At 52.1% G+C, this 18,474-nt stretch overlaps 1 protein-coding gene across 7 annotated transcripts in view; it reads left to right on the forward strand.

Annotated features, from left to right (window-relative positions):
• The first annotated feature begins 6,109 nt into the window (after positions 1-6,109).
• Pitpnm2 (phosphatidylinositol transfer protein membrane associated 2) overlaps positions 6,110-18,474 on the forward strand; it is a 125,379-nt gene continuing 113,014 nt past the window's right edge. For 6 of the 7 annotated variants that reach the window (XM_071616290.1, XM_027921411.2, XM_071616301.1 and 3 more), the window contains exon 1: positions 6,760-6,847. The gene's annotated coding sequence lies outside the window, so the exon portion shown is untranslated. Of the gene's footprint in view, positions 6,198-6,759; positions 6,848-18,474 lie in introns of those variants that run through there. The other variant, XM_071616293.1, reaches the window with a different exon arrangement.

Here is an 18,474-nt window from a genome sequence, read left to right on the forward strand (position 1 = left end):
TTTTGTCTCATATATAGTACTTTGAAAAAGCAATTGGAGAGCTGTAGGCCTCTGCTCCCCATTCTAATCTGACTTGTATCCCCTGGACAAGAAAGGCATGGGTAAAGCCTTGATGAGACACAGGGACATACCCTAGCCATCTGTGTCACCCCATGAGGAGCCAGTGGGACCCTGGTTTCCTTACAGCAGGTGACTTCGGGTGCCAGTCAGTTATCTTCCAGGCCTTTTCACCCCTCTCCACCTCCTCCACCCGTGCCAGAAGGAAAAGCAAATACTCCAGTTGTCTGTGCTTCAAGATCCCAAGGTTTGGACCAGTGCTCTGCCTGTTTGTGGACAGGGAATGTGTCAACAGAGCCTGCTGCCGTTCCTTGACCTGGCTAGAGGGCTGCGGCCCCGTCTGGGCAGTGCTTCCTGGTTCAGAAGCAGCCTGTGGGCAGCAGCAGGTTAGGATGGCACTGCTTAACCTCCAAAGTTTTTGCTGGCCAGTCAGACCTAGTGCCCACACATTCAAGCTCAGCATGAGTTGGTAAATAGACTGATTAGACACAGGGACATATATTTAGTTGGTAAACAGAACTGATTCCCACTGGCAGTGCTCAGGTTCTAAATCCTGGTTTGCTTTTGAGCTTTTTTCCCCCCTTATGTGGCTCTTAAAATATGTACAGTGCATCAATTCCACTCAATGACTCCTCAAGGTATGCATGCCTTCCTGCAGGATCTCCAGTGGTTGTTGAGCACCTTTCACCCCACATCACCTGTCTTATCTCCAGGGCTAGGCCCACATCCCTGCTCCCTTCTCCCTGTGGGGATTCTTAGCCAGGAAGAAAGACCCTTGGGATGGAGCAGTTGAACTTTTCAGCTTCTGCAACCAGTTGAAGACTTTGAGCTAATAAGAATTACTTATCAACAGAATCAAGTGCCTTCCTTCTTGATTTTGTCTTCTAGCCCCCCACCCCAAACTTCTAGTTAGTAGTAAAGAAGAAGTTCATTTTAACAGCTTGGGTGTAAACCTAGTAAAGGTGTTGGCTTTACTGGTGATATTCCCTTTAGTGTGTGTGTATATATGACATTCAAAACTAACTAAAACAGGTGCAGTGGTGCATGCTTGTAATCCCAGCAGCATGGGAGGCTGAGACATGAGGATTGCAAAGTTCAAAGCCAGCCTCAGCAATTTAGTGAGACACTAAAGCAATTTAGTGAGACTCTGCCTCAAAATATATATAAATAAAAAAAGGGCTGGGGATGTGGCTCAGTGTTTAAACACCCCTGGCTTCATTCCCTTGTATCTCCCCACCACACACACTCAAAAAAATAAAAAATTGGTAGAATATTTCATTGTCCCCTACTTAAAAAAAAAATTGTTGTTGTTGTTGATGGATATTTATTTACATGTGGTGCTGAGGATTGAACCCAGTTCCTCACACATGCTAGGAAAGCATTCTACCACTGAGCCACAACCCAAACCCTGTCCCCTACTTTTATTGTAAAGACTACTACATTCTTAAGAGTAGGGAAGTTGTCATTTCTTGCCAAGGAGTTATCTTCTGAGTAGCCTGTAATTGGCTTATTCCAAAAAAGGCATTAAGCTCCATCAAAACATCTTCTGTGCCTCTCCGAAAGCATATGCTTTCATTTTTGAAGTGTGTAATAGATTGGAACTATCAGTTACTTATTTAAAAAAAAAAAAGAAATTTGATTCTTTTTTTTTTTTTTCATAGTTGTAAAGAAGGGACCCCAGGGAAATTCTTATAGCTGTCTTTCCCTAGGTGATGCATATCTTAGGAATGCTCCAGGGGAACACACGTGGGCCTGAGGTGGGAAAGGTGGCAGTCTTAAAGAGCATCCACTATTACCCCAGGGAGGTAAACTATTTTTGTTGCTGGGGCTGTGTTTCAGTTAGTGAAAAACCAAAGTGAACCTTCCACTTCTGGGAAGTGCCTTCTAAAATGCAAATGGCAAGTCACCTCTCCTGAGGTCCAGTTTTGCCCTTTTCTTCCCCATACAGAGCCTATCCGCAGGAGCCAGCAGTGGCTCCTGGCCACATCTCCAGCTGGAGCTGGAGCGACTATAACTCACAGCCAAGCTGAGGCAGTGCACAGCTGGGCACAGGGGTTGGAGAGGGGAGACTTCGAGCCAGGCAGACCAGGGTCACGCCCTGGCTCAGGTCTGCTTTCCCCAGCTGTGATAGGATCCCTTTCATTAATGAAGATTCTGTCAAGTGCCTGGTGCTTAATAAGTGTGCATAAATAATACCTTCAGATTCAGTATGAGTTAAGTGGGCTTTTAAGGTAACAGTTGCTTTTGCTTTTTTTTCTTCCCCCTCTGTGATACTAGGAATTGAACTCAGTGCCTCACACGTGCTAAGCAAGTGCTCTAACACTGAGCCACAACCACAAGCCAAAAAAGGTTTTTTTGTTTTGTTTTGTGATATTGGGGATTAAACCAGTTGGTTCTCTACAACTGAGCTACATCCCACCCAGCCCTTTTTACTTTGTTTTGAGGCAGGGTCTCTAAATTGCTCAGGCTGGCCTCCAACTTTCAATCCTCCTGCCTCAGCCTCCTGAGTCACTAGGATTACAGGTGAACTCCACCATTTCTTTTAAATAGGATTATATCCAAAGCAATTGACTTAAAAAAAAAAATACATCTTCGGTTGGCATTTCTGTTGGGGGTCTAAGATGGTCTTGCTCCTTGAAAAGAAAGTGAGAAAGCGAGAGAAGGGCAAGTAAGAAATCGAGTAAGAAATGAAGGGAAGAGACCAGGCAGAGATCCACACAAAGGTTTATTTCTCAAAGCTGACAAATAAAGGTCATCTTTCTATAGAGAGGAGAGAGGCCCCGAGATGTTTGGGCGTTCAGCTTTTGTGGGGTAGGGGTTTGGAGTTGGAGCTATGGCACTGTGGGATAGGTTCAGGGCGTCTGAGCTAGGCAGGTGGGAATGGCATGGGATTGGACTAGGTTGACGGCATCATGGGGCTTTCCAGAGCAAAGGGGTCGTGTCCTTCTGAGATTGGCTTAGGGTTATGGTACCATGGGGTAGGTCACTACCTAGGAGGTGGGGGTGGGGAGTTCAGGTAAGAGGAAGTACAGGAAAGTGAAACTTAATATCTTGTAGGATGGCAGTTAACATTTAAAATGGCTGCTCAATGTTAAATCAAGACCCTATACCCTTTGCATGAAAACGTGGGTTTTCTTGGAGTCTAAAGGAACGTTCCTCTGGTGTGGGTTTTGTTGTTCTTAATGACTAAAAAATTTAAAATGGATAACCTATCAAATGTTAGTTCAGACAGTACTTTCATCTTAATAAAATTGGTGATTTGGGAATTTAGAAATAAATACAGACTGTTTTCCTAAAAGTTATTGCCACTGCAATAAAAATAACTTTTCCTTCAAGTGTTCCATGAGTAGACCTCTACAGGTGATGGGGTGGCCTTGAACAGGACCATGTGAAGGAAGTACCAGCCACTGGGCCCCTAAAGATTTAGAGATGGGGGCTGGGGATGTGGCTCAAGTGATAGCTCGCTCGCCTAGCATGCACCACATAAATGTAAAATAAAGATATTGTGTCCACCTTAAAAAAAAATTTAGAGATGACCACTTGGAAATTGATAACCAACCAGAGAGTGTTTGCCTTTTAAATCCAGGAAAGCCAGGTGATTTGGTGAATGCTGTTTGAATTCGGAACATTTTATTACATGCATAGATGAAAGGTTTATATGTAATAAAATGAAAGGTTTATATGTAATAAAATTAGACATTTCATCCTTTTAATTTTTAAATAATAACAGTTTTTACTAAATTTTAATGTTTATTTGCTCTGCATGTCTGAGAACCAAGCTTTAAAAAATAAATGTAGCTGGGTGTAGTGGCTCACACCTGTAGTCCCAGCTACTTGGAAGGTGGGAGGATCACTTGAGTCCAGGAGTTCAAGACCAGCCTGGGCAACATAGTGAAACTCAGTCTCAAAAAAAAAAAAAAAAAAAAAAAAAAAAGCTGGGTATAGTGGTGCACACCTGTAATCCCAGCGGCTGGGGAGGCTGAGGCAGGAGGCTCACACATTCAAAGCCAGCCTCAGCAACTTAATGAGATCTTGTCTCTAAATAAAATATAAAAAGGGCTGGGGATATTAACTCAGTGGCTAAGTGCCCCTGGGTTCAATCCCCGGTACTAAAAAACAATAATAAAATAATTAATTAATTAAAAATAGATGTACATCTAGAGCCCTTTAGGAATCATAAAGGTAAATCATATTTGTCATAAGTAAAATATATCTGGTTATGAGACTTTTTGGGTCTCACTAAACTGATTATATTGCACAATTTTGCTGGAAATAATTTCCTGCCCTGTCAAGAGCTCTGGTTTGATAATGTATTAAAAGATACCAGTATTCTTAGGACCTGTTTCTAAGCCTTTTCTCATCTGATTTGTGCTTTATCTCAGTAGAGACCTCAGCTCTATGAGGAATCAAGCCATAAATTTGTACTTGCTGGACGTTGTGTACCATGTTGTCACTATGACTACAGATTTTAAGGACAATTGTGTATTTAACAATTTCACTGTAACAGTGACCAATAATGTGAAAAAAATGCTTCACATATAGTGCTCTGATGGGTAGAAAATGACAGTGCTTGTTGCAGTTGCTTTAAATCTAGTCAACTGTTGGAGTAATGAGTCATCAAGCTCCACGAGACCAGGAATCATGTCGTCTTTCTCAAATATGGCACATATGGACATTTAATAAATATTTGTGGATGTGAACTGTCTTATGGTATTAGTGTATTTATTCATACCTACTTTGGCGGTACTGGGAACTGAACCCAGGGATTCTTTCTACAGAGCTATATCCCAAGCCTCCCCCCTTTTAAATATATATATTTTAGTTGTAAATAGACATTTATTTATTTACTTGTATGTAGTGTTGAGATTTGAGTCCAGTGCCTCACACTTGTTAGGCAAGGGCTGTACCACTGAGCCACAACCCCAGCCCTCTCTAGCCCTTTTTTATATTTTGAGGGGGTCTCACTAGATTACTGAAGCTGGCCTTGAACTTGTGATCCTCCTGCTTCAGTCTCCTAGTTGCTGGGATTACAGGTGTGTGCCCCCATGCCTGGCTGAGATAGTTTTTAATGGTGTTTTTAAAGTCTCAGGCATATATAAGTCCTTGAAGTTACCTCATTTGTGTATAGTCATCAAAATGCTACAGTGGGGACTAGGGTGTAGCTCAGTAATAAAGCATTTGCCTAGCATATGTAAAGCCCCAGTTTCAATCCCCAGCACTGAAAAAAAAAAAAAAAAAAAAAAAGGTTATAATGGGGACTGTAGCACAGTGGTAAAATGCTTGCCTAACTTGCTGGGCCCTAGGTTTAGTTCTCAATGCTGGGGAACGTTTTAATAAAATGCCACAATGATGTTCTGTCTCGGAGCTCAGTTCCTACTGACAGAGCAAAGTTTCAAAGAGCCTCACCCTGGAAATGCTCCAGAAATCAATCTTATTGCACCGTAGGGCAGACTGGTGGAGGGAAGGAACTGAGGGGGCAGTATTTGATGGAACACCTTTACCCACCTTGGATGGGAGGGCAATGGTGGCTCTCCTGGCCCTTTCAGGTTGAACATCTGCCCACAACCCAGAGGGATAAATAGCCTGTGTGGTTGGCACTCCTTTACTTTGTCTCAACACATCCCTTATTTTTAATTTTGTTGGGGGGAATACTGGGGATTGAACCCATGGGCCCTTTATGCCTGAACATTTCCAGCCCTTTTTATTTTTTCAGACAGAATCTCACTAACTTGCTAGGGCTTCACTTATTTTCTGAGGCCATCCTGGAACTTGCATCTCCCTACTTCAGCCTTCTGAATTCCCAATCAGTGGGATTACAGGCATGAGCCACTGTGGGGCCACCGTGCGGCCACCGTGCCCAGCTTGGACCTCTTTATTTTCATCTTGGGTTTGCCCTTCCAGGGAAGTATTCCACACTCTCTAGGCCACATAAGGTGATACTAAGTGATGGCTCCACTAAGTTCCATGACTTCAGGTTTTGGCAAACGGTCTGTCCTTCCTCAACCTAAATGCACACTTCCTGTTTTCCTGTCAGTCTCACCCAAGCACCCTGTTGGTCTCTCCATGTGCCAGGCGGAGGCCTGTCAGGATGGAACACCAGGGGCGAGCTGCCTCTGCACCTCGTCCAGCTCCTTTCGCAGGTGGGGACCAGGGCTCCGAGCATCCTCCCCGGCGCTGGCTGTCCCGTGCTTATGGCCCGCAGGCGCCCCGGGCCTGCTGGGGTCTTGGGGAGGACCCGGCGCAGGTTGGCGCGGGTCTGGGTCCGCAGCCGAGCACGCAGGTGGGGCTTCGCCGGCCCGCGCCCCCATCCCAGTGCCCGGGCGGCCTCGCCGGCGGCTGCCGGCTTCGCCACCGATTCCGGAGCGTCGTTTTCAAAGGCGAGCTGTTAGGAGCCGCCACTCCGCGACACTCGGGCGCCCCGGCGAGCCGGGCTCTTCCGGCGGCAGCGGCCGGGCCCGGAGGGACGCCCCGCGCCGCTCCCCCGCGCGGCCGGAGGAGGCGCCGCGCCGCGGCGAGTGGGGGAATGCGAGCGGCGCGCGCGGGCAGCGGCGGCTGAGGCGCGGCTGGGCGCGGAGAGTCGGCCGCGCGGCCCCCGGAGCAGCGGCGCCCCGACGGCCCGGAGCATGCCCGCCGCCCGGCCGCTCGCCCAGGGCCAGCCGGCGGCGGGGGCGCGCGGGGCCGCGGGGCGCAGCCGGCCGGGCCGGGGCCGCGGGGCCCGCGCTGCCCCTGCGGCGGCGTGAGGCGGCGGCGGCCCAGCGCGATCGGAGGGACTAGCGGCGGCCGCGGGCGGGTGAGTGACCGCCGGGCCGGGGCGGAGGGCGGCCGTGCGGCCCGAGGGAGCCCAGAGCGCCCGGCCGAGGCCGAGGCTGGGCGGCGGAGGGCGTGGCGAGGGGACCCGCGGCCTGGCGCGTTGCCGAGACCCGGGGCCACGGCCCGGCGGCGTAAGGGCGACCCCCGCCCCGGGGCAGGTGTCGCGGCAGCCCGGGGGCAGGTGCGTGCGCAGCGCCGGGCCCCGCACCCGGGGAGGCGCGAGCCGGCTGCCCGGAGGCTCGGTTTCCGCGGGCTTCTCCCCGGCCCCGGCCGGGTGGGCGTCGAGGACCCCAGGATGGGCTCTCTCTCTCTCTCTCCCGCCGTACTGGGAGGTGCCTGCTCTTCCTAGGGCCGGCAGCTTCCTCTTCCACCACCCTGCATCCTTTCTTATCAGTGGTGGGGTTTGGGGGCGGCCTGGGGAGAGGGAAACTCTTGTGTCCCCCTTCCCCAATGTGCACTGATCCCCACCCCACATCCTAAATGGACATCCCAAGTAAACACAGTGCCTGCCACACTGATGCCATTCCAAGGCAGGTCCTCTAGCATTGTCCCCTTTCAAGGGACTTGCCGCTCCTGCATAGAAATCCTAGGCTCCTCCTCCCCCACCCCTCCTTATCTCCGAAACACTGTGGCCTACCTTCCCCCTCCCTGCCTGAATCTGGATGCTTCAGGAGCATCTTTCTTTGTCCACTGCCAGCTCCTCCCCTGCCTCTGGGAGTCAGCAGAACTGTTAGGGTAGCAGCCGTGCTCCCCCAGGTCCCCCATCCTGCATCTCAGGGGAGAAGGTAGTCAATACTCTCTTTGAATCACCCGTCGCACCCAAGCCCGACTCCTCTTGCTGTTCTGAACCCCACTGCAGTTTATCTCTGGCTCTTATCACTATCTGCCTTATTTTATAGTTACTTTTGTGCCTGGCTTATCTCCTCTGCTGGACTGTGAGCTACTGGGGTGGAGTTTGATTCATCTCTGGCCCCCAGCCTGGGTCAGCATCCTGTGTGCAATCAGGGCCTGTGGGGTTTAGGGCCTGCATGGAGCAGAAACCCCTCTGGGCTTGCCTCAGGGACTCTAGCTTGCCTGGCTCAGGGACTGTTGTGGGTCAGTTCTCCCATGAAGAGACTGTACTCTGATTGGAATAGCTGTCCAGCTCTCTCCCACTGCAGAGAGCCACAGTGAGTTAGGAAGAGCTGTTGTAGGGAGTGACTTGCCAAGGGAACAGGACAGCATATTCACTGCTGGAGAGATGGCCAGGTCCTGACTGTGAGTTCTTCGGGTGGTGAGTTGAATGGCTTATCTGCTAATACTTGGGAGGCACCTGGGTAGAGAATCGACCATGGGAACCAGGAGATCTGGCTTGCATGCTTGGCCTGCCCCCTAACTTGCTGTTAACTAAGTCATTTGGTTTTTCTTGGTCTTGTTTGATCCTTTCCAAACCTGGGGCCTGGGGATGTGGCTAGTGGTAGAGTGCTTGCCTGGCATGTGAAGTCCTGGTTTGGATACCTGGTACTGCCAAAAAAAAAAGAGGGTGGGGGAACCAAATTTGAAAGAAAATTCATCTGCATGTACAAGGCCCGAGGATCTGGGCCCCATTCACCATACCTGTCCCCCGCCACCATGTCATCCCTCACACTCCATGCTCCAGCCCTCCCAGGCTATCTCGAGGTTTTCCAAGGCGTGGTGCTCCTTCTCTGTGTGCCTCACCTCTTCAGTGATGGGGACCCAGTTTGCTTTCCCTGGCCTTCCCAGGTAGAGTCGACCCCCTCTGCCTTTGCTACTCCCCAACCCCTCTTGCCTTTCCATGTGCCTCCCCGTGGACTGTGAGCTTCCAGGCAGTCATGGTAAATTCTCTTTCTCTGTCCCCAGTGCCTGGTGTGCAGTAGGCACTTGGGAAAATGTAGACTAGGTGGTGAGATTGGCCTGGACAGCCCCTGAGAGCCCTTCTTGGCCACAGCCTGGAGCGTCCCTTCTATGTCACATTGCCTTCCTCCCTGTCCTGAACCTGTTTGAACACCAGGCAGTGCTCTCCTAAAAGCCCTTCAAGTTAAGGCCAGGCGGCTTGGTCTTTGAGAAGAGCCAGTCATGGAGGATATGCAGTTATTCGGAGAGATAAAAGGGGAAGTGGCTGCTCCTGTCTTGTTCCGGAAGGATGCTGGGGGCTGTGTGCTCTGGGTGTGCATGGAGGACATAGGCAGAGGCTGCTGTTGGTGACCATGTGGTCAATCCAAAGTGAGCTCAGGATCTTCCCTTTGCTTGGCTGAGACCAAACCCTTTGCAGACAGTCACCCCGGAACCTGTTTAACCCCCTGCCTCTGGATGCATGTAGAGCTAAGTGGTCTTTGCAGAGGTCATTTGGTCTTTGTTTATGTTACTGAATACCCTGGGATGTTATCAAAAAGAGGTGTCACAAATCCCTGTCTGGTCTGTTCTAAAACCATGATCTGAGGCATTGCCGCCTGGGCCGACAGCTTCTGACAGTGTTTCTTATGAAAACTTGGTTTTAGAATTTAGGGCTAGGCAAACTTTGCCTTCCCTGGGAAACTAAGCTGCTTTCTCCTTTGATAACAAAAAGAAAGTGGGGAAGGAAAGCATGTTCTGCTGGCATGCCCTGCCCGTACCGTGGTGCCCAAAGGCCAAGCACCCTGCAGGTGGGTGATTCCTGCAGAGAAAGAAGTTGAGACACAGGGACATCAGCTGTTCTGACTGAGTCAGATTTGTATTCATTTCTATCCGGCCTTTTCTATACACATTGTCTTTTCCTTCCTTCTTTCCTTATTTATTTATGCAGTTCTGGGAATTGAACCCAGAAGTGCTTTACCACTGTGCCGTATCCCCAATCCTTTTTTGTTTATTTTGAGGCAGGGTCTCCCTTAGTTGCTAAGGCTGGTTCTCAAACTTGTCCTCCTGCCTCAGCCTTCTGAATAGCTGGGATTACAGGCGTGTGCTGCTTCAGCTGGCTCTGTGCTCTTTATAAGTCATCATAAAAGGTTTCTGGAAAACAGTGGACAGATAGTGCATTGATACAGGAAGTCACTTTTCACCTAACCCCTGCTTCTGTCACAGCAGCGTGGCTGGGGAGATGTGTTCTCAGCACCCCAGGCTGTGTGTGGCAATTGTTGCTTGAAGGCAGGGTTCAGCAGGCAACTGCCTTTCTGGTTGAGGAGGTCAGGGTTGGCTTTTTGGGAGAGGGACACTTGACTGGCCTCAGCAAGAGTCTAAAATCTGGGGTGTTCACAACACCCCGTCAGAACATCTGGTGGGAAAGGAGAGAAGTGCTCCAGAGCCTCCCGCAGGGAGCCAGGCTTTGCCTTTTTCAAATCCTCTATGGCTTTGACAGAGGGTCTGAGCTCATCCCCCCTGCCAGGGAGGAGAGACTGAGGTGGACAGAACTGACCTTGCACAGGCCACTATGCCAGCCTGGGACCAAGGTGCCTTGTGACCAGGTGGCTCCTCCTTTATGTGGAGGCTGGCGCTGGCCCCCCACATGGGTCCTTTCTTTCTGGACAGTGGGTATAAGGGCGCTGGCCCAGCAAACACCAGGACAAACCTCTGCCAACCTCTGTGGCCAGAGACGGGCAGAGCTGTGTGAGGAGGGCAGGCTGCCGTTCACTCCAGGCGCTCATTGGGAACAGCCCTTGCCAGGAGATAAAGTAGAAGTGAACCAAGAGGCAGGGATCCACTAACAGGCCACCAACCAGGCAGTCATCCTGTGGAAGAACCCTCTGCTTGGTGACGCCCCCGTCCGTCACAGCTTTCTTGTGAGTGCCCCTGACATCAGGAGCAGCAGCAGAAGGAGTTGTGGGTGGGGAGGAGCAGGGAGATGCTGAGGCTGGTGGAACTCAGAGCTGGAGCGACAGCTGGGACTGCTGTTGGGCGTGGGCATGCCAACCTGCAGCCACAGAGCAGGTGGCCCTGCGGAGCGGAGCACCTCTGTAGGAGGGCACATGGACAGTTGAGTCTCGTCACTCCTGGTAGTTGTATTCCACAGTCACCCGAACTCTGACGAAGCCAACCCCGAGCCTCTGCTGGGTAACGACGTTTCTGTCAGCTGACGAACATGCAGCCTTACCTCACGTGCATTCCTGTCAGAAGACACCTTATTTAAGATGTTTATTGGACGTTGAACCCATAGCCAGCAGCCTGCGACCCGTGCCTGAAGGAAGCCCGTTGAGCACACATGGGACCTTCTTGTCCTCTGGAATGCAGCCTGTGGCCTTACGCCTGGGGATCGTTGAGAACAGTGAAGTCAACAACAGAAAGCATAGACATGTGACAAACAGGGACCTGAGCAGGGCAGGGCAAGATGCTTGCTTTCAGCGAGAGCTCAAAGGAGAAGGTGGAGTGTGGCCCTGTTCCACCTCAGCACAGGCCACCCACACTTCCTGTCAGTGTGCACAAGTTTGACCATGAACCTGAGAACACTGAAGCATTGATTTGGGGGTTGCGATTAAATTGTAATGACAAGGTGAATCCACAAGTATGGGATTCACAAATACTGAGGATCTGCAGTCTTGGACATCACGTATGTCCCCTCATGTCTCCAGCCAGGTCATGGCATGCTGCTGCCACCCCGCCAGTTCCTGGTGAACGAAGGCCCGAGCCAAGGCTGTTGGGCAGGTTCTTGCATTTGCTCGTCCTAGGCGCTGGGAAAGGAGGCCTGTCCTCTCCACTTCCTGCTGGCTGGTGCCCATCTCCCCTCTCCAAAGTGGAGGAGGGACTCTCCTCATGCACAGGGGGTGACAGCACTCAGTGTGGACCTGGGACACATTGTCTTTGCTGTGAGGAGCTGAGAAGCAGGCCTGGGCCCAAAGGAATGACCCTCTTAAGGAGGTGTTTCAGGCCACCGTGGGACTTCCCACAGCCGCTTGCCTCAATCCTGGCTTTGACCCCTGGGCTTCAGCCTCCGTGTGCCCCACTGAGACTTGGTGCCAGGTCCTACAGGTTGCCATTCCTTCTCTCCAGGCTGGTTCTCGCTGGCAACTAGGGGCTTCCAGCCAGGTCTGCCCGCGGGCCTGCTGTGGGGTGCACTGCTGTGGGGGATGGGGTTGGAGTCAGGCCCTGCGGCCTCTGGCCCCGCTGGGGCAGGCCCACCTGGCCAGACACTAGCAGCTTGGGACAGGGACAGGGGTAGAGGTGTGTGAGGCAGTAATAGGTGGTCATTCCGGGTCTGTCACAAGGGAGCAGCTCCCATGGCCCAGAGGCAGGGCTTGCCGCAGGTGCAGACAGGTGCCTATGGCTGGGCTGGAGGCCGTCCCCTCCTGCTGGAGGCCTGTGAAGTGCTATCCCTGGCACTTTGTAAAAATTGACTTTTCACTTGCACATTTTTTCCCCCATCAGAGGGAGAAAAACCAAGCATTTTTTGCAATTAGAACTTTCCGCACTTGGGTAATCAAACTGAAAAAAGCATTTAAGCCCTTTGAAAACCGCACATAAGTGAGGCTGAGGAGAAGGGGTGGGGGCGCTCTCAGCGGGTGGCCAGACGCGCAGGCAACTCGGCGGGTTGTCGTGTGAGGAAATAATCATTTCACATTTATTTGGGGTTTGCTGGTTGCAGCATATTTCAATTAGTTCGTCAGTGCTGTGCATCTGACAGGCCAAACGTTTATTGTGGTTGGACCATCTGGGAGGTGGGAGGCCCACAGCCTTCCCCGTGGCAGCCGGTAACTACCAGGCGAAAGGAATTGGCTTGCCGTGTTGAAGAGCCCCAGCTGACGCTCACGGTCACCCAGGCCTGTGGAGCTGGAGTCTGCGCACCCGGCCAAGGCCTGCACGTGCCCAGGCTTCATTTGCCCCCACGCCTGACATTTTCCAGCACAGCCAAGCAAAGTCCTGAAGTGGCCTGAAGTGGCCACCCAGACTCTTGCTCGGAGAGGCTGTTCTTCCCTCTCCTGGGAAGCCTACTAGCCACAGGAGCCCCTGGCCTGGCCCAGCCCCTGCACAGCTGTCAGGACCATAGCTTACTCATCGTGGGTCTGTACAGCAGCCTGGTGCTGGTTCCGAGCCTGGTGGCCTGCGTGGGGAAGATGCGGGCTGGAACACAATTTGTATTAAGCCAGCAGGGAAGGAGCTCCTCGGTGTGTCCTGGGGAGTGAGGTGGCCTGGGTGTCACCACAGGGCAGCCAGGGGCGCGTTTCAGATTCTAGCCGTTTGTGTGCAGCTGTGCTCCCTCCTATACTGTGACAGAGGATGCTAGCTTGATGTCTGTTCCGAGCCTTGGGTGACTCACCAAGGCATGGTGAGCCCATGGCCGTGACCGCCACGGTCATCCTCCCTCCCTGGGCACCAGGTGCCATGGTGCCTGACCCCTTGCCTTTTACTTCATTGGGCTCTTCCCCTCGAACAAGTTTGCTTTCCTGAGGAATGTTCTGTCCAGCTTCCCTGCGGGGGCCTGGGGAGAAGGAGGGAATTAGAACCCAACGGGAGAGCCAGAAGGAGACTGGAAAAAACCAAGTCCAAGGGCCTGACCTTTCCACGAAAAGCAATGACTTTCCATTTCCCCTAGGCCCCGGGATCCAGGGCTGGGCGCTGGTGTTGGTAGCTGAGCAGGATTAACACTCAAGGACGCACTGCTGAACCAGAGGCCGGCTCGTAAAACCTGGGACGTCCGGTACACTCGAGGGTGTCCTGGTAGCCTGGCAGCAGCAGAACTGGTGCCTGGAGGGTTCAGGCTGATGGCACCCCGACCACACCCGCACAGGCTGGCCCTGGATTATGGAACTTTTCTGCCACCCAGACTCTTGCTTAGAGAGACTGTTCTTCCCTCTCCTGGGAAGCCTGCTGGCCACAGGGGCCCCTGGCCTGGCCCAGCTGCTGCACAGCTGCCAGGGCCATAGCTTACTTGTCACAGGGTTTGCACAGCAGCCTGGTGCTGGTTCCGTACCTGGTGGCCAGCGTGGGGAAGGTGCTGCCTGGAGGTGCAGAGGCGAGGACCCTCCCCTCCCCTCTACCCTGAGTCCCAGCACACAGTGCAGAGAGCCTCTGCCCATCACACTCTGGTTGACTCACAGATGCAGCTGCACCCATTTTGTAGGTGAGGACACCGAGGTTCAGAAAGGTCATGATCTGGCCCCCTGTCATGTTTTCAGACAGGGACCCTGTGATTAAGAGGTCATGATTTAGTCCTAGTCACAAGCAGTTAGCCGCTGACTCAGACTCTAGGCCTATGAGGTCCCCACCGGTCACCCTTGTAATATCGCCTGTGCCATGGGCTTCCATTGCTTTGCAGAACCCACCAGCACCTCCCGACCTTGTAGTCTGACCTTCTCAGTTTGAATTTGTACGGGTCGGCTCTTTCTTTTGTTTCCAGAGGGGAAAGCGGAATCCCTCTTCTGTTTATTCTACAGCTTTTGATTTTCAAAACGATGCCAAAGGGCTCCATGGACAGAGGGCAGACTCCCCAAGACAGGGCCACATGCCCCAGGGTCCCAGATACTTAGAATTCTGAGGCCAATTCTGATGCTGCCATGAGGTGTCCTGGCCAGCTGGAGGGCAGAGGCCAGGCCCTGGGTGTGGTCCTGAGGTCCCAGGAGTGGGTGTGCCTGGGAGTCAGGGCCTTTCCCTGCAGGGAGAGCGGCTTCCAGGTGGTGAGCACCACTGGTCGGGGTCCTCCTACTCAGCCTCCTCTCTGCTCCACCCGGGGAGGGGAACGTTCAGAAGACCATAGTTCTGTGGGCTGGGGCTTGTCCTGAGCCAGAGACAGCGTGGTCCCTCCTTCTTCTCTACCTGTTCCCTGCTTTCTTCTTCCTAGAGAGGAGTGAGGCCCCAGAGCCAGCCTTGTGAGGAAGGCACCAGGGAGCCAGCCAGGGAGGGGGAGGCTGGGACCCTGCCACATCCTCCTGCAGGTGCCCAGCTTCGTAGTTGCTCTGGGCTCTGGAGCAGAAGGAGTACTAGGTCTGTGGCCTCTGGGTTGAGAGGATCAGGAGGGGACACAGGCCCAGTATGGGAGCCTAGGACTCAGTCCCCTTCAGCAGGAGCAACAGGGTCTGCCCTCCCCAGGAGGCTAGGTGTGTTCTGAGCAGCTGAAGCCACACCTGCCTCACCATCCTCTCAGAGCCAAACAGTGGGGCCCACAACTTGTTCCTCTTGGTTTCCTCCGAGTGCCTGGCCTGGCTCTCAACTTGGAGAAGGAGCTAGATAAATATCTGAATGAAAGAAAACTTGAGGGAGGTGGTCTGGGGAAGGAGAGCACCAAGTCCTGCCTAGAGACCCAGGGACCCCCAAAGCCAGCCCTGGGGCCTCAGCCTGGGCCACCTGCTCTCCTGATGGCAGATTGCCAGTTTTCTCTTATTCATATGACAGTCTTGATGGGGTGCTTGGAATAACCCAGTATCGCAGTCTGTGGCTATGTTCAGGTCTTGGATGCAGAGAGAAGGTTCTAGCACACTGGGCACATGGGAGGGTCAGGAAGGCTGCTGGGAGCCCAGTGGGAGAGGAGGGGCTTCAGGGGAGGCTTTGAGTGCAGCCAGAGAAAGGATGGAGGTGCAGTTTTCTTCTCTTTTATTTTATTATTTATTTATTTATTTATTTTTGGCACCAGAGATTGAACTTGGGGAGCTTTACGCTGAGCCACATTCCCGGCCCTTTTTATTTTTTGTTTTGAGACAAGGTCTCACTAAGTTGCCAAGACTGAACTTGTGGTCCTCCTCCTCCCAAGCTGCTGGCATTACAGGCATGTGCCACCACACCCAGGCTCTTTTCTTTTTTTATTGAGGTGAAACTCACATCATGTAAAATTAGCCATTTTTAAGCCCAGGGTTCAGTGGCATGCGACCTTGGCACTCTGAAAAGGAACCTCCACCCCTTGGCAGTCACTCCCATTCTCCCACCCCCAGCTTGGTGTCCATGCGCCCATCTGTTCTGGATGTCACCTGTGGCCTTTGGGGTGTCCGCTTCCACAGCATCATGTTTTCGGGGTTCAGCGGTGTGGCAGGCATCACTTCTTCAGTCCTGTGTGTGATAAAATGTGTGTGATATAAAATCCACCGTTTTGCACACAGCCTACTGGCTGTGGATACCTGGCCACCACACAGCCTCATCACTGTCCGTCCCCCAAATCCCCCCGCCTCTCTCCAAGCTGAAAGCCTGTCCCCATTAAATGACAGCATCCTGCTCCCTCCCTGGCCCCTGGCCATCATTGTTCCACTTTGTGCCTCTAAGAATTTGACTCCTCTAGGGACGTCACAAGGGGGAATCATAACAGTGGTGTCCTCAGGGGTCCCCTGCGTTGTAGCGTGCATCAGAATTTTCTTCTTTAAAGGGTGAATAATAGTCCATTGTGTGGACAGACCTCATTTTGAGTCTCTGTTCATCCCTCTGTGGGCTTTTGGGGGTTTCTGGGCCAGTGAGACCTTGGCTTTGGCTTGCCTGTGGATGAGGAACAATAAGCCCAGAGCCCCAAGTCCATGTCTTCTGAGCCTTGTTCTCTGTGTCTGTCCCAAAAGGGGAGCAATGTCCCTCCTGGGGATGCTATGGACCAGGTTCCTGGCTGGGAGGGATCTTCATCAAAGAGGGTTAGAGGGTCTGCCCCGCCCACCTGGGCCTGGAGGGGAGGGGCTTGCCTGTGGCCTCCTCCTGCTGAAAGCTGCTCCCCTGGTGGAGGTTTGGGGCAAGGTCCTTGAAGGGTAGCAGGCAGGTGTCCTGGGGCCTCGTGGCCTTCTGGGTGCTTGTTGACTCCCAGCAGGTAGGGGTAGGACAGATGAGTGGCACAGGGCCTCCCAAAGTACTGTCCCCTGGGCCCCCTCCCGTGGAGCTCCAGGAAATAAAATCTGGAGGATGATACCGGCAGCCTCCCTGGTGGCTGAGTAGGAGCTGAAAGCCAGCCTGGGACTCTCGAAGTGACACTTGCCTTCATTAAGCTAATTAACTTTGGATGTGAATTAGCTCCGCCAGCGAGTGACTTAGGAAGTCCATCAGCAGTGGGGTCAGTGTGGCTGCAGCGGAGCCTGGGAAGGCATGCTGCACATTTCCGCATCCGCCAATTAAGGGTGCTTAATTATTAACTCAGGCTGGTGGCTAATGAGGAGGTGCACTCCTTGTGCTTTGCTTGGGACTTTTAAGGCTGTTTACAAATCAGCAGGAGCATGGTTTCTAGTCGCTTGAGGACTGTGGGCCATGTTCCCCCTGATAGAGGAGCTGGGGCGAAGGGTGGATTCCTGCAAGGTCACATGGACTGGGATGGAAGTTCTGACTGGGGGGCTTCAAACAACAGCAGCAAAGGGCCTCTGTTTTTAGCCCCAGGTTAGATCTCCATTTTCATTTCTAGTGTTTAAACACATGAAAAAAATTGAAGGTGATCTATGTTCATGGTAAATTGACAAAATTTAGAAATCTAATAGCTTTAAATTGCCTGTCAACTGATGAAGAAAGTGTCTGCCCATAGAATGGAATATTATTCAGCCTCATAGAGGAAGAAAATGCTGACTTACGGGAGGACGAGGATGAAGCTTGAGGATATTGTGACAGTGACAGAAAGACCAGCTCTGTGAGAGTCCACTTGAGCAGGGCTCTTAGAGTCCCCAGATCTAGAGAATCCAAGTGGAAAGGGGCTGCCAGGGCTCCGGAGAGGGCTTCAGACCACCATCAACAGGCGTGAGGATCAGTCGGCAAGGCGGAGAGGCTCTGGAGGTCAGCACAACGCAGGACCCAAGTCAACCGTACTGTGCTGCACATTAAAGAATCTCAAGAGGGCTGGGGCTGTGGCCAATGGCAGAGCCACTGCAGGGGGCTAATGCAGGAGGCCCTGGGCTCCACCCCAGCATGGGGGGAAAATAGGTTCAGAACAGAAGATAGTATTCTTTTTTTTTTTTGGAGACAGTGTCTTGTTATGTTATCTAGGCTGATCTTGAACTCCTGTTCCAAGAGATCCTCCCTCCTCAGCCTCCCAGTCCTAGGACTACAGCGTGTGTGCCACCACACCCAGCTAAGAGGATAGATTTCACTTGAAGTGTTCTTAGTGCAACAATTTTTTTTTTTCAATCAGTTGTTTGAAAATGATTGAAAAAACTTCCAATCAAAGTTTTTTTTGTGTGTGGGGGGACAGATGGCCCTGGGATTGAGACCAGAGGTGCCTTTACCACTGAGCCACATCCCCAGTCTTTATTTATTTTATTTTATTTTGAGACAGGGTTTTGCTAAGTTGCTTAGAGTTTTACCAAGTTGCTGAGGCTGGCTTTGAACTCACAGCCCTCCTGCCTCAGCTTCCCAAGTGGCTAGGATTACAGGCATAGCCACCTTGCCCCTCAGAAAAAGGTTTTAACATCAGATAATTTTAAAACCTATAAAATGAGAAGCATAGTGTTCCTCAGTTAAAAACTTTGTTTTTAATGTTCACCGAACCTGTAGGTTTGCAGGTATGTTCCTGCCGCTGGGACAGATTCTGCCCTCATCCTGGCCATCTCTGTTTGACCTCTGCCCTTCAGTGACCTGGGCTGGGTATGGCCAGGCTGAGCTCAGACTGTGAATGCTGGTCAGTGTGGGAGTGTCCGGCTGATGCACACCTGTCTCTGTGAAAGGTCGCTTTCCTAGGAATGTCTGTTCACAGGATTAGGTTTCCAGGCTAGCCCACAGTCCATCACCCAGCTGAACTACTGAGTTTCATTTCTACCGGGTACAGAA

The sequence above is a fragment of the Marmota flaviventris genome, chromosome 1 (assembly GCF_047511675.1).
Source record: "Marmota flaviventris isolate mMarFla1 chromosome 1, mMarFla1.hap1, whole genome shotgun sequence".
Classification (NCBI taxonomy): Eukaryota; Metazoa; Chordata; class Mammalia; order Rodentia; family Sciuridae; genus Marmota; species Marmota flaviventris.